This window comes from Vulpes lagopus, chromosome 1 (genome assembly GCF_018345385.1).
Source record: "Vulpes lagopus strain Blue_001 chromosome 1, ASM1834538v1, whole genome shotgun sequence".
In the NCBI taxonomy this organism is placed as follows: domain Eukaryota; kingdom Metazoa; phylum Chordata; class Mammalia; order Carnivora; family Canidae; genus Vulpes; species Vulpes lagopus.
In genome coordinates this window covers 65977960-65992055 of record NC_054824.1, presented here as the reverse complement: position 1 = coordinate 65992055, position 14096 = coordinate 65977960, and the positions used below count along the sequence as shown (strand labels likewise).

Genomic DNA, 14096 nt, shown 5'->3' with positions numbered 1-14096 from the left:
ATGTTCAAGTCAGTTTCACAGAAAGGACTGGGGTGCAGAGGGGCTGGGAGTGGAAGAGGTGAAGATTTTCTTCTTAGATTTCTAGCTTCATGCCTATCAATAAAAAACTTCAAGTGCTTCTGGACATGGAGGTAAAATTTGGCACTTGTAAGCTCATGATCCTCAACAACATGTTCATGGCTCTGAGAGTGGAGGCAGATCCAAATGATGCCTCCTGAGGCATCAACCCCCTGTTGGGGAGCTCCACAACCCTACAACATGGCAGGGAACCCAAGGTAGGGAAGGAAGGGAAGTCTCCCTGGGAGTCGCCTTGGGTAGAGCCAGGCTCCCGTAGTGGGCTCAGGGCTTGGGCACCTCTGTCCCCTTGCCCGTGCCTGGGGAAACAGGGCTGCCAAGGCAGCAGCCCAAACAGGAGGGAGCATTTGTGGAGTAATAAGATCAGAAGGCCTCAATTTAATACCAATCCTCCATTATATTGCATTAATATCTAATCACATTAGAGTTCATTTTCACTAACACAGCCTGAGAGCTCAAAGATGATTTCATTTTCAGCAAAACTGGATACCAACCCTAAAACAAAATATCAGTAGGAAGGGATGTTGGTTAGGATGAGGTAATGGGCATCTCTCCCTCTCCAAATACCAGATCCCGCTTCCCCTCAGCTTCTTCCAAACAACTTCAAGTCCTCATCATGCTGGGGCCACATATGCCATCACTGTGCAACTCCAGCAGGGCTGTCTGAGCAAGGATCTCACAGGGCCACAAGCTACTGCTGTTGTGCAGTCCCTGCGAGGTTCCACTGCCATTTTTACTGAGCTTTCCTGAGAGCTGTGTAAAACATCCCTCCTCACCACATACCCCGAACCCCTTCCTTAGGGGGCAATACACCCAGGAAGATGGTGGGGCCTCAGGGGTGTGGCACCCACTTGGTTTACAGCCAAGACTGGGTGATGGGAGAAAGTGCCTAAACAGGAGCAACAGGTGTCAGAAATGCATGTGGTTTCTGCTTTTGAGCACGTAAGACAAAGCAGAAAACCCTGCCCTGGACTCAAGTCCCAAGGATGGCACTGGAGGTAGGGCCCTCCACTAGATGAATGGCTCCCCTCTCCTGAACTCTGGTGTTATCTGCCAGGTGCTGTCAGAAACAGCACCACTCCCCTACAGAGCACATCTAGAGGGAGGTCTCAGGTATGGGAGATTGTAAATATATATCTATACACAGATGTGCTCAGAGAGAGAGAGATCTCTAGGGATGTTTGCCAAAATGTTAATCAAGATTTTAGCTTTGGATCAAAGCTAAATGTCCAGAGACATTTATTAGACTTTTGTACTTTTCTGTACTGTCTGAATTTGGTAGAGTGTTTATGTAAGTAAGCATTTTTAAAAAGTTCCTATCTTGCCTACTGCTCAAGGTTTAATCTAGATCACATGACATGAAGCAAATGAAAATGCCACCACTGTATTACTGTGTAAAATATTTCCAGTTGGGCAGATTGGGTGGGGAATTGAGGGGAGTGACAGTCAAGACAGTGGGTTTAAGCCTGGCCTTTCATGAACCAGAGGTGGTCTGGCACACTGGCTGACACCCATGGGCTCTGGATGAGAATCTCAGGTTTGCCCTTTTATACCAGCTTGGTGATCTTAGACAAGCTACTTAACCTCTCTGGGCTTTAAGTCTCCTCATCTGTAAAATGGAGATAATAAAAATATCTAACTTTTTTTTTGGTGACAATTAGATACATTAACAAATATAAAAACATCTAGAAAAAGTGGTTAAGTGCTAAAGTACTAAAAAAAAAATAGATGGTATTGTTATTACTACAAGTACCATTCTGCCAAATGAATCTGGACAAAACACACTGCTTCCTGGGCCTCATCTGTGAGTCATCAAGTTTGCTAGTATGTGATTTACTGATGACTGCAGGTGTTCCCAGGGGTGCCCAAGGCACTTCCATCAGCACCCATTTCTTGGTGGCAGACAAGGCAACTGGGCTTTGGAGGAATTAAGCAAGCATTTGTTGAATATACTCTTGAGCCGGGCACCCGAGTGTCACGGGGGATCCATGTAAGATGTAGTGCTTTCCCTTCTGAGGTTCACGGTCTCTCTGGGGAGATCAGCTATCCTTCCATGAACTAAGTAGAGAACAGTGTCAATGGTACATTGGTCCCACTGGTCACAAACTGGTGGTGTTCCAAAACTTCCCTTGTAATTGGTTGGTTGAAGACTGGAAGCAATTTTTTTGGAGAAAAAAGTTAGAAATTTTTATTGATTTCCACCCATAAAACTCAATTTAACCCATAACAAGGCTGAAATACTATCTATCTATATATCTGAAGAAAAAAAAGGGAAGAAAATGATGTTGTTGCCATAGTAGTAATTAAACAAGGCAGAAAAACAAGAGCTTGTGAACAGACTTTCTAAAGCTGCTGTTTGAGGAATGAGGATTAAATACTGTCATGCACCTAAAATCAGGGGCACGTGGCTGGAACAGGGTAGGTGGTCTGTTAAGAAGAAGGGAAAAAGTGGGCCAGGAGCTGTCCTAACAGTGTCTTCCGTCTGCAGATCTCTGTAGGGCGTACAAGGTGTTTTACAATCATTTTCTATCACATTGGGTCCCCAGCAATCTGTTAGGTAACTAGGCAGCCAGGTGGAATCCCATTTCTGAGGTGAGACACTGAGGCAGAAAGAGAAGTCCTTGCCAACACTGCAGCACCACCAGGTATCAAGTCAACAACAGAAGCCAGATTTCATGACCATTTGTGCTCTTTCCACCCAAGGGCACACTAAGGAACTTTCTTTTGGAGAGGCTAAGGCATCAATTCTTCCCTGTCCCCTGGATCACTTATGTGCTGCTGTCATGATGGCAGACTGGAGATGACACACAGGAGCAGATTGAAAGCTGACCAGTGGCATGTGCTAGGCCTCTGTGGTCTCAGTCCCCATATGCAATGAATGGGGTTGAAGTGGTTGTGGGGATTAGATGAGAAAATAGTGCTTGGCATGTGGTCAAAGCACAGTAACTGTTGGCAACTGTTCTATCTTTATATTCACACATATGGAAAAGTGAAGAAGAGAAGAGGCTCGGCAGGTGCTCCCTCTCTCCACATGGATAATGCGGAGAGACGGAAAACACCTAAGGTTACGCTAAAGAGCACATGTCGTGTCCTAAAACTGTACTAACCTGTACTTGTGACTCATGAAAATGTGAGGCTCAAAAAATATTTTTAAGTATTCTGGAAGGAGATACACTGAAATCATGACAAGTGGTTGTCTCTGAGGAGAGGGTAAGGAATGGGTTTGCTGATGGAGAACAAAGGAGGCTTCAACATTAACTGGAATGTTTTATTTCTTTGATTAAAATAAAAGAGACAAAGTGTTATGTAAAAAATACTATGGTCAATTCTGGGGATAAATATGTGAGTGAATGTTAGAATACTTATCCTTTTCTGCATTTTAAACAGTTCTTGAAATTAAAAAAGAGGGAGAAGAAAAGCATTAAAACAGTGTCTGTATTTATGTGAGAAAGAATTTGCCAGGAGTGCCATGAACCAAAATGCCAACATAAAACTTACGGGGTTAGGGGAGTCAGTCTCTGGAGGGGCATGTGGCTTTGCTGGGTGGTGCCACTGGCTCCAGACAAGTGTGTCTTTGTGGGAAGTGAGTGGAAGACAGGGACAGCTGCTGGCTGGGGGCGGGGGGCATCCATAAAGGCAGGACCTATGTGAGTGGATGTGGTGACAAGAGCCACTGAAGAAAAGAAGGCAGTGGGGCATGGCTGAGATTGGCTTTCCATCCTAAGCCTCATCCTGCCATCTCTGGGGATCCTGTAGATCCTGGACCAATGGTGTCTGGTCTTTTTTGGTTCTAGAAACTTATGGGATTCTGCTGCCCATGCTATGAAGAGAATGCCAGGGTCAGAATTTTTTTGGATCAGACCTGATGAACATGGAGGAGATGGCCAGGGCCAGAGGGGCAGATTAAGAAGGCAAATTGAACACAAGGGTTTAATCTTTGCTCCCTCCACTAAAAGGGCAGTATGAAAATCTAATATATGCTTTGTATCAAATATATGTGTTCTAATACCCACAACCCCCCCACCCCGGCCCCGATTCACACTACTGCTAGAAAGGCTCATGTCCTTTACTCACCAGTTGCCTTTGAAGGTGGGGGTGTACGGAGACAGAACTATGTGAGGACTGGTTGAAAGCTGTGAAATGAGCAGATGGACCCCCCCACCCCATATCCCATCTCTTTCTTCCTGTACGGGGGAATGAGCCCTTTCTCACCTTGGCAGGAGGAAGGAATTTTACTCTGGAGTCTCCTCTAGGGGCACCAGGCACAGCAGAGGGTCGGAGCCTGTTGAGGCTGGGAGCAAGGATTACACAGAAGTAAATATATCTTCAAGGGTGAGACTTCCAGGCCCCTACTGTCCCTTAGCTTTAAGGCCACCGTGAGCCAGGATTAAGTCCCAGGCAGGAGACTGAAGGATCCCTCTGGAGACTCTGAGCAGCCCAAGAGGAAAGACCTAGAGATACTGATCCATCCTCCTTCTCTGTTGCTCCAGTCTGGTTTCCATAAATATTTATTCAGTGCTTACCATGGAGTAGGCCCTATTTTAGACTCTGACCTCAAGAAGCTTATACCCTAGAAGGAGAGAGAGAGAAATAAACATAGGGCTAAGTAGCAAAATATGGCAGTGTAAGCAGAGGGAGATAGGCATCTTGCTTTTAGATACCATATTTAAGGAGGTAGCATGTGGATCTGGAAGAGTGTTCTGGGGAGAAGACACCAAAGGCAGTTAGTGTGTTGGATCTGAACGAGCAGCACGGGTTTGCCGGTGAGATGCCCAAATCCCAGTCTCATAGCCTCAAAGACAAACCCACCCTCCTACACAAAGCTTCTAACCAGCTTTTTCAGTGCCTAACGTTTGAAGGTGGACAGCCAGCCAAGGGGCACCAAAGCTCCTAACATGAAAAATAGAGACCTAAAGCAAGTGGAAAAGAAAAATAATTCAGAGGATAGAGTTATAATTCAGTAGACAGAATAAAACCTCAGGAAAAAACTCTTACACTACTGTCAGAAAGATGAAAGAATTATTACACCCTTGAAATAAGAATAAAATGATATGAAAAAGGGGTATTCAGAACAAGAAATTGCTCTTGTCAATTAAAACTATGAATTGAAATCAATAATTCAACACAATAGAAGCTTAAGTTGAGGAAATTTTGTAGACCATCAAACAAGATGGCAAAGATAGAAAATAGAAGAAAAGGAATATGAAAATGAGAGGACTAAACTAAGAAGTCCACTACCCAATTAGTAGATGTCCCAGGAAAAAAGAGCAGAGAAGATTTGAGCTATAAAATTGTCAAAGTAAAAGGACACTTTCTCATATATGAAGGACATAAATTCTTAAGTTACAGAGGTCAGTGAGTGGCCACTACAATAAGCAACAAAACAAAACATATTATTGAGAAACTTTAGAAGATCTAAATGTTTCCTCTATGGGGCAAAAGCAAGTCAACATAAAGGTGAGGGAACCAAAATTGCATGAGATTTTTCAAGAGTGACATTGGGAGTTAGGAGATAACAGAGCCCTTTTTTATAAATGTTGAGGGAAAAGTTAGTCCCAGCCAGAGGATTATTCCCAGCCCTGTCAACATTTGGATTGAATAAAGAAACTTCAATTCAGGCACAGATCTGAAAAAATTTACCTTCAGTGCATTTACCAGAAACTTCCAGAAAATGTGCTCCACCAATAACAAAGGATTAAACTAAGGATGGGAAGGGAGCTGAGCCAGGCCTAGGGCCACTAGCCCTAATCGCCCTGCTGTGGAGGGAAGGCGGGGTTCCAAAAGGAAAAAAAAAAAAAAAAATGAATGGATTTACCAGATGTATTAGACCAGCCTGAGGGGATTTCTGTGGGTCTGGCAAAAAATAAGTGAGATGTGCCTAGAAAATTAACGAATGACAGATCTATGGAAAAGTAAGTCATGTTTAACTCCAGGAAAAACAAATGATAATAAGAGGAAAGGTGACCTTAGCAAACTACATGGCTTAGCTCTGAACAATAGTGACACAGGCTAATGCCAACCATAAAGGATAAAAACTGAGGGGAGGGAGAGAAGCATACTGGTGAGGGAGGAGGGTCACAAGGCTAAATCCTTACCTTTCAAAGTAGGGAGATGATAGGTAATTTCCCTAACAGGGTTCAAAGACAGCAGAATAAGCATATAGTTTAGAAACATGGACCAAAAGAAAGGTCTATAAGGCATGAACATGTCTGCCTCAAAAATCTGATCACATGTTATATTGGACAAGGTGAGGGCACAGGTGCTTTTACGCGGGACTGGAGGAAGTGTAAACTGACTTACTTGATGAGCAACATTTTAAACGTACGTACCCTGGACCTAGAGCTAGCAATTCCTCTTACTTCACAGGAGCCTATGATATGCTCACAGCGCAGGGAACGCAGCAGGAGTAAGGCCTGCACTGCAGCACTGTTTGAACAGCAAGAGAATCCAGACAACCTAAATGCTCCTCACAGGAGAGACTGGTTAAGGAAATTATGGCACGTCTCTATCCCTGTGATGAAGGACTGTGCAGCTGGAGAGGGTGAAGGAGAGGGAGAGAGGGAGGGAGAAGTTCTAGAGATCTCCGAGGTATCTGTAAGGATCTGTGTCATCTTGATGCACAGCTGAATCTCTGGAGGAAGAGGTTGTGGGTTAGAGACATTTAACTTTCGTTTCTAATTTTTAAACCATAGTAAAAGTACTTCCCTTCCTCTGAATATACTCGCTTCTCCGAATATTAAAAAACTGTTAAAGAGAAGGAGGGAAGGCCGTTGCCTCTGGGGAGTAGGCCTTGGGCCAGGGGGGTGGGTGGCTTGGGGGAGAGCAAAGCAGGGGCCTCCAGCTTTTGTTAATGAGCCCTGTGCTTCTACTTGGCTTTTAAGACAACATAAGTTGAAAAAGAAAAGCTGAGCCAGAGGAGGAGACAAGCAGTGGCAGTGGAGAGGAATGGAAAGGGAACGTGGGAAACATTTATTTACAGCTTTCAGGAGCAGGGCTGGGAGGCAAACACGAGCCCTTCTTGCGAAGTAAGGGAACATTAAAGACTGTCCCCTATCAACTGAGCTCCTGTAGTGACAGCGGCGCCCTCTCGAGCTGTGTGGCACTGAGACATGACAGGTATTAGAGGCCCTGAGTGAGGCTCCAGACTTGCCTGAAGATCCCTCTGACAGTTCTTTATGAGCACTGACCCCACTGCTGCCTGCTGTCCCCCCAAGTGTGCTGCTTGCACTGTCTGCCTGGCAGCTGTGATGGGCCAAGGACCCCTGTTTCATAATGTCTAAAACTGCAGCCTGGGCTGGGAATTTCTGAGTTGTAATAGGGCCTTACATGGCACCCTGAGTGTCTTTCCCCACCTGGCTTCCAGCCTGGCACATGCCTGGGCCTACTTCCCTCGCCCCAGAGGTAGAGTGACCCAGTGTCCTATGCAGCAGAGGGGCGTGGGGTCAGCCCAGATCCTGATTCACCCCTTCCAGAGAGCTCCCTGACCCCCAGATCTCTGACTCCAGTCTAAACAGAAGCCCCTGTGCTGTGCAGGTTTAATCTGGCACCCTGGGAGTAAGTTCTTTTGTCTTGCACAGCGCCTAACTGGATGTTACAGCTGTCTTACCTGACTTACAGAAGTCTGGGTTCGCTCCATTTATCCTGTCTCTCATTCAGCAACTATTTACAGAGATCCCTCTACATACCAGGCTTAGGAAAAACACTGCCAAGTTAGTGGAACCTGACTGTAGACCTGAGGTGGCAGGAAAACAGATTGTGAGGAGCCCCTGGGAGTAGTGACCATTTAGTCACCAGCTGATCAGTCAAAAGGCTTACTGAGATCAAAGGTCACACGGGGGAGGCTCAGAAGACATATTTTGCTGGTTTACCCAGTATTTTTAAAAATTTGAGTTAGATCTCACTTAAAAAATTTTTTTTTTAAAAAAGATTTCATTTATTTATTCATGAGAGACACAAAGAGAGGGAGAGGCAGAGACACAGGCAGACCTGGGACTCGATCCCAGGGTCTCCAGGATCACGCTCTGGGCTGCAGGCGGCGCTAAACCGCTGAGCCACCTGGGGTGCCCCCAAAATTGGGAGATTTCATGTGAAAACAAAAACTTCTGGTTTCTCTTGAAAATCTAAAGATCTGGATTGGATCCTCTTTCTTGCAGAGACAATACGGTTACAGCTGAGGTAAATGAGACAGATCCAGGCCACAGAGCTTCTGGGGGTTGTCGTCACTCCCTGGAGCTTACCTTGGCCTGCTCTGCTCACTCACATTATCCACCTGACCCAAGGAGGCAGCCAGGTTTGTATCCCAGACATAGACAGAGCTCAGGCAGTGCTGAAATGGAACAAATTAACTCTTGGACAGGAATCATACCACCTCAAAATTCTTTGGGAACCTAGCACCAGAATACACAAATTATGTTTCATTAAAAAAAAAAATTCTGGGGCTCCTGGCTGGCTCAGTACAACTCTTGATCCTGGAGTTGTGAGTTGGAGCCCCAGCTTGCATACAGAGATTACTTAGAAATAAAATCTTTTTTTTCTGTGTTTTTTTTTTTTTTTTAAATTTTATTTATGATAGTCACAGAGAGAGAGAGAGAGAGGCAGAGACACAGGTAGAGGGAGAAGCAGGCTCCATGCACTGGGAGCCCGATGTGGGATTCGATCCCAGGTCTCCAGGATCGCGCCCTGGGCCAAAGGCAGGCGCTAAACCGCTGCGCCACCCAGGGATCCCCTAGAAATAAAATCTTAAAAAAAAAAACAACAACCCACCTATTTTCTTCACTGTTCTCTTCTTGGCCTTGAGGCTGGTACAACTGAGGTTTGTGGAAGGACAGAAGAGCTGATAGTCTTTAGTTGCTGTTGATTGCCCTCCCCTTGGCTATGGTTAGTGGAAGGTTATTCTGTGGAGCTTCTAAAGTCCCAACTCCTAGGCCACACCCCAGATCAATTAAACCCAGAATCTCTGGGGGTGAGCCCTGCATGAATCCCGTTTAAACTCCTCAGGGGCTGTCAATGTACAGCAGAGGAGGCGCCCTGATCTTGGCTGGGGATGGTGGGTTGGGGAGCAACCTGCTGGGACAGACACGGGTCCTCTTCCATTCTAATTACAGTCCAGATCAGCAGGAGCCAAGGTTCCTCCTGCCTCTGAGATTTCTGGACCTTTGTGGGCATTTTATGCTTTCTGGCCTCTCTCTGGTGAAAGCATGTGCATGTGCTGGTCTTGGTTTTACCTTCCCTGCTCATAGCATAATTTTTCCTTTTAGAGGAGTTTCCTCTTAAAGAAAAGGTCAGGACCCTCCTGCCAGCTCCTCATAAGAGCTGAGCTGAAAGCTTCTAACCCTATGGCAGCCACAGGAAGGTTCTTGTCCTGGGGACATTCATAGCATGTTCAAATGAGTATGTGTGGGAGCACGGGGGAGAGGGGCTGTTTTAATACTGCATCTCGCTCAGCCCCCCATGCCCAAGCCCCCTGCTCCCTCTCTGGTGCCATCCACTCCCTGCCATGGAGCGCTCCTTGATTCCCCTAAGGGGATGCAGTAATTGATGATTAGCATTCCAAAGCTTGGCTTACATCCTGCTAGCCCGTCATATTTAATTACATTTTAACTATATTCGTCTTCGATAATAGCACGAACATAATTTAGATAATTATCTCTCTCTCTCTCTTATTCTCTGACTCTGTCTATCTCACTGAGAGCTCCTTGCAACAAAAATCGCTTTCTCGGCTCAAACACATAAACAGACTCCGGGGCCAAGTGCTTTTCTCTCTTGCAGCAGCTGTGCTAGAAACGCAATGAATTTGAGTTATCAGGCAGGAAAAAAAAGAAAAAGAAAATTCATGCTTCTTCCTGCCTGTGTATTCATATTTGAATACAACTGGTGGTAGGAGTTGGGGTGTGTGTGTGTGTGTGTGTGCTCATGCTGGCACACACACATTAACATCTGGGCAAGAGCTTTTGCGTGGTATAGCAAGAGGGGAGGCCTGGTCAATCAAATTATTGTCTATAAAGCACCCTCTTGGCCTGGCATTTCTTTCTTCCAAGGTTTAATGGTTTCCCTCGCAAATTTAAACTCTGTTGAAACAGTTTCTAAATGTCTGGGAAGTCTTTTGAAGAGATGTACTCTTTCTAATAGGGTTCCTGTCACACTTGGATCTTATAATTAATGACCTTTACCCTTGCCTATTATCTGCCTCCTCCAAGAGCCCATCACGTATGAGAGGGAGATCTGGGGCCTCTTCCAAGGAAGGGAAAGTGTGTCTCAGGCCTCTTGCTACAGTGTCAGGAGTCCCTATGGACCCTCCCAAACACCAGCTGGTTCACGTGCCATCCAAGTTCCTGGTCTAATAACACTCCTCCCCTCCCCACTGAGAGCACAACATGTTCTTCAGGAGCTTTGTTAGTTGTTCTGATGAAGCCAGATGTAGCTGAGCTTATCAAGTAGGAAGATTTTATTTTAAAGATTTTATTTATTTATTCATGAGAGACACAGAGAGAAGCAGAGACACAGGCAGAGGGAGAAGCAGGTTCCCTGCGGGGAGCCTGATGTGGGACTCAATCCCGAGACTCCAGCATCATGACCTGAGCCGAAGGCAGACGCTCAACCACTGAGCCGTCCAGGTGCCCCAGTTATTCATCTTTAGTCAAATTCATTATTCATATGGTCCTAGGTCCACAACAGAGACAAAAATCCTTTTTTTTTCCCCTATGAAGAATAAATACTGCCAAGTCGTCCCCACACGGGTGAGGGACAGACAGGATGAGGTTGAACAGGGGAGTGTTTGTGTAGTTAACAAATACAGGGACTCTTGCTGTCACTTGTTTGGGAGACTGAAATTCCCAGCTCACTCTGGAGATAAAGACTCAGACCAGACTTCAGGAGCTAGGTGGAGTAGTCTAGACCAACACTTTGTTCTCACCGTGCTGAGTCAGAGGCCACTGGCCCTTCTAATGTTACTGCGGTCCACTACTGGTTCACGTGCAGAAAGGGGAATCAGCAACCTGCTGATTCTGGCAACTGAGTAGTAACTCTTGGCTCACCAGAGAAATCAGAAACATCAACGTGGTAACTCAGAGAGGCTGTGGGGTCCTGCCTTGGTTATGTTACAGGGAGGTGGCCCTCCCTTGGAGGTGGGGATGGTGGGGGGGGGGCTCTCCGTCTGTGGCATAGGTCCAGGGCCATTCGCCTCTCCCAGTTAGGGCAGCTGGGGAGAATGATCTGCCTGGGCCTGAGGTTTCATGGGTGGTGGCCTGAGTGGGCACGAGGGGACACACTTCTCCCTCATGGCCCTCCACAGGCTCCTAAGACCCTGACTTGCTCCATGGTGTTCCGTAGGGATGTTTCTACTTTTGATTGTTTGGTGCCCAGCTCGGATGCTTAGGAATGCTGCTGAAATTTGCCTGAATATAACAACGATCAGGGTCTAGGCCTCCGCTGGCTGGCTGGAAGAGTGGGCAGCGTGGCCACACTCTCTGCCAGCAGGTAGCTCTAGAGGCCAGTCGGGGTGAGGGCACATTCAGTTTGCTCTTCCTCAGAGGACTCCTGTCTCCAGCAAGTACAATGCTCAACAGAATTATTGATTTAATGACGTGAGTGGCTCCTTTCAGCCTCTAAGGAGAGCAGGCCTGCTCTGAAAAGGCTGCTGCCTCTGAGAGCGCACCGCTCCGCCTCGGCTCTGCGTGACTGTCCAACACGCCACCTCTGTTTCTCCCCCAGAAGTGCACTCCCTCTGAGATGTGCACTGGAAATGTGAGGACCAGGCCTGGGCAGGAGCCAGTTTTCAAATGTTAAGAATTTTGGCAATTTCATTTCCTAGTGTTTTAAATACCAAAAGGATTTAGAACACAATGAGGACTAAATGGCCCTGAATTTCAGATTTTAAAAGAGGGCTGCTTGTATGGAAATACATGCCAAATGCCAGTGTAGAACAAAACCCCGACCCTACTTCAGAAACCCACCACAGTACACACACCTAAGAAAGCCAGTGGCCCTCTGGAGGGGCTGCCAGACATTCTCTGAATCAAATCTGACCAATTTCATAACTAAAAATTACACTAAGCTCCTGTGGGTATTCCAGATCTGATGACATGCCAAATTCATTCAGCACCTAGCACTGGGGAGATATTCAGTGAAAACTTAAAAATAGACTCTCCCTCTCTAGCCATTAAGGGCCTGATATTTGCAGCTGAACAGGTAAGAAATTGGGGGCACTGGGGAGAGCTTTAAAAATCTCCAGAGTACAAAAAAATGTTTCTCTATGATGAAAACAATCGCTCTTCGCACAAAGCCGCCCAAGATTAGCCTAGAGTCACTGAACACACTAGAATCTCTGATACGAGTTCTATAATAAAAAGGTGACAAGTGTTTCTGGCAGGCCCCACAAAGGCCCTTTCTGGAATTTGCATAAACTGCCACATTCAACACAATTAAAGCCGATGTAAGGCAGTATGGTGCACGTAACAATCTTTCTTCTGGGACATTTTCTGTTAATAAAAAGTAGAGCTTAAAAAAATAATTTCTTTCCCTTTTCAAACACTGTTTTGATTAAAAAGTCACCATTGCCACCCTCAACTTGGTGTCAACGAATTCTGGGGGGCGTGCTCTCTTGCAGACCCTTGCAGGTTCTAAGTCACTCTCTAACCCCGTCCCTGGACTCAGGCCTGCACGCTGGCAGACAAGAAGGACGCCCCTCTGGGACTCTGCAGTGCTCATCTCAGTGCCTCAGCCAGGCCGCCCGCCATAGCACAGGAAAGAATGAGGTGGCCCCTCATTCTTTGGCTCCCCTGTGAGCTCACAAAGCATGGTGGCCAATGTAATAGGACAGGAGACAACCAGGGCATGTGTTAAGTACGTAAATTAGGCTAAATAATTCAGATAATTTATGACACAAAAATCAGATGCCAGGATAGGTAGGGGGATTCTGGGCAAGGAGAGTGGCTGGAGGTCTGGCAGGCCAGGAGGTCTGGTCAGATCATTTTAATTAGCCAGAGGAGCAAAGTCAGGAACAAAATCATAGGAGCAAAATGCACGGGAGGCATTTTGTTCTCTGTGATGAATCCTGATTCCCCTCAGGCCAGCAACCTCAGAGATTTCCCTCCCCGTATTTTGTAAACCTCGGCTTCTTGTGTGCTCAGGTGTGTGTGTGTGTGTGTGTGTGTGTGCATGTGTGTATGCCCTCACTCAAGATTTGAAGCAGTGCATTTCTTTTTTTTTTTTCTTTTTTTTTTGAAGCAGTGCATTTCTAAACACCTGCTTTGAATTTTGTTCATGCCCCAAGGCTAAGACATCAAACAATGACTTTTTTACTACTTCATAGTAAACAAGCAGCCACGAGGCATGCACAAAAATAGGGCTTCCTTTCAGGTTGTGTTTCAATCTGCCCCTAGCTATTTGCTGGGCTAGTCTCCTGCCCTGAGGGTTTTGCAGAGTTGAAGGAAGATGCCAAGAAGTCAGATTGCATTCAACAAGGTTAAAAGTTATCCTTGGCAAATGGAAATCTCCTGCAATAAAATACTGTAAGACTTTTGCTAAAGTTCAATCAGCTTATTTTTCTGTATTACTTCTTGGGGAGGAAGGTTGCTGGGTGAAGGGGATGAGTGAGAAAACTGACCAGTAACTCTTTCTGATTCCATTGTCAGCCTTTAAAATCAGATAGATCAGCTATTAATCTCAGAAAGCCAGCAGTGAATGTGTGCAATAAATTTGTCATCATTTTATGAATAAGCTCTTGGTCATGAGGGCTTACTGTCTGGCAATTCACCTTTTCCATGATAGTTTCTATCGGCTGTATTTTGGAGCAGCTTAGAAAGAATATTATTTGTGTTCCTGGAGATCGGAACATAAAAAACCCTCAGACTGATGGAGATGTACAGGCAGGCATCATGCCTGCCCCTGAGCTCGCTAAGCAAACAGTTTACTGATGCTCAAGTGAACACCACCAGGGGACAGGAATCACTCTTTTGGGTCCAGGAGAGCACTCATCTCCTCAGCAGCTGCTAATGAAGGCCCTATTAGCACGAGATGACGTT

The 14096-nt window shown here is 45.9% G+C and overlaps 1 protein-coding gene across 4 annotated transcripts in view; it reads right to left on the bottom strand.

Moving 5' to 3' along the window:
• Positions 1-14096, bottom strand: part of BTBD9 (BTB domain containing 9) — a 416542-nt gene that overhangs the window by 22537 nt on the left and 379909 nt on the right. Inside the window, exon 10 of one of the 4 annotated variants that reach the window (XR_005987172.1) lies at positions 4288-4366. The exons of the other annotated variants lie outside the window; for them this stretch is intronic. The gene's annotated coding sequence lies outside the window, so the exon portion shown is untranslated. The remainder of the gene's footprint in view (positions 1-4287; positions 4367-14096) is intronic. 4 annotated transcript variants of the gene reach the window in all.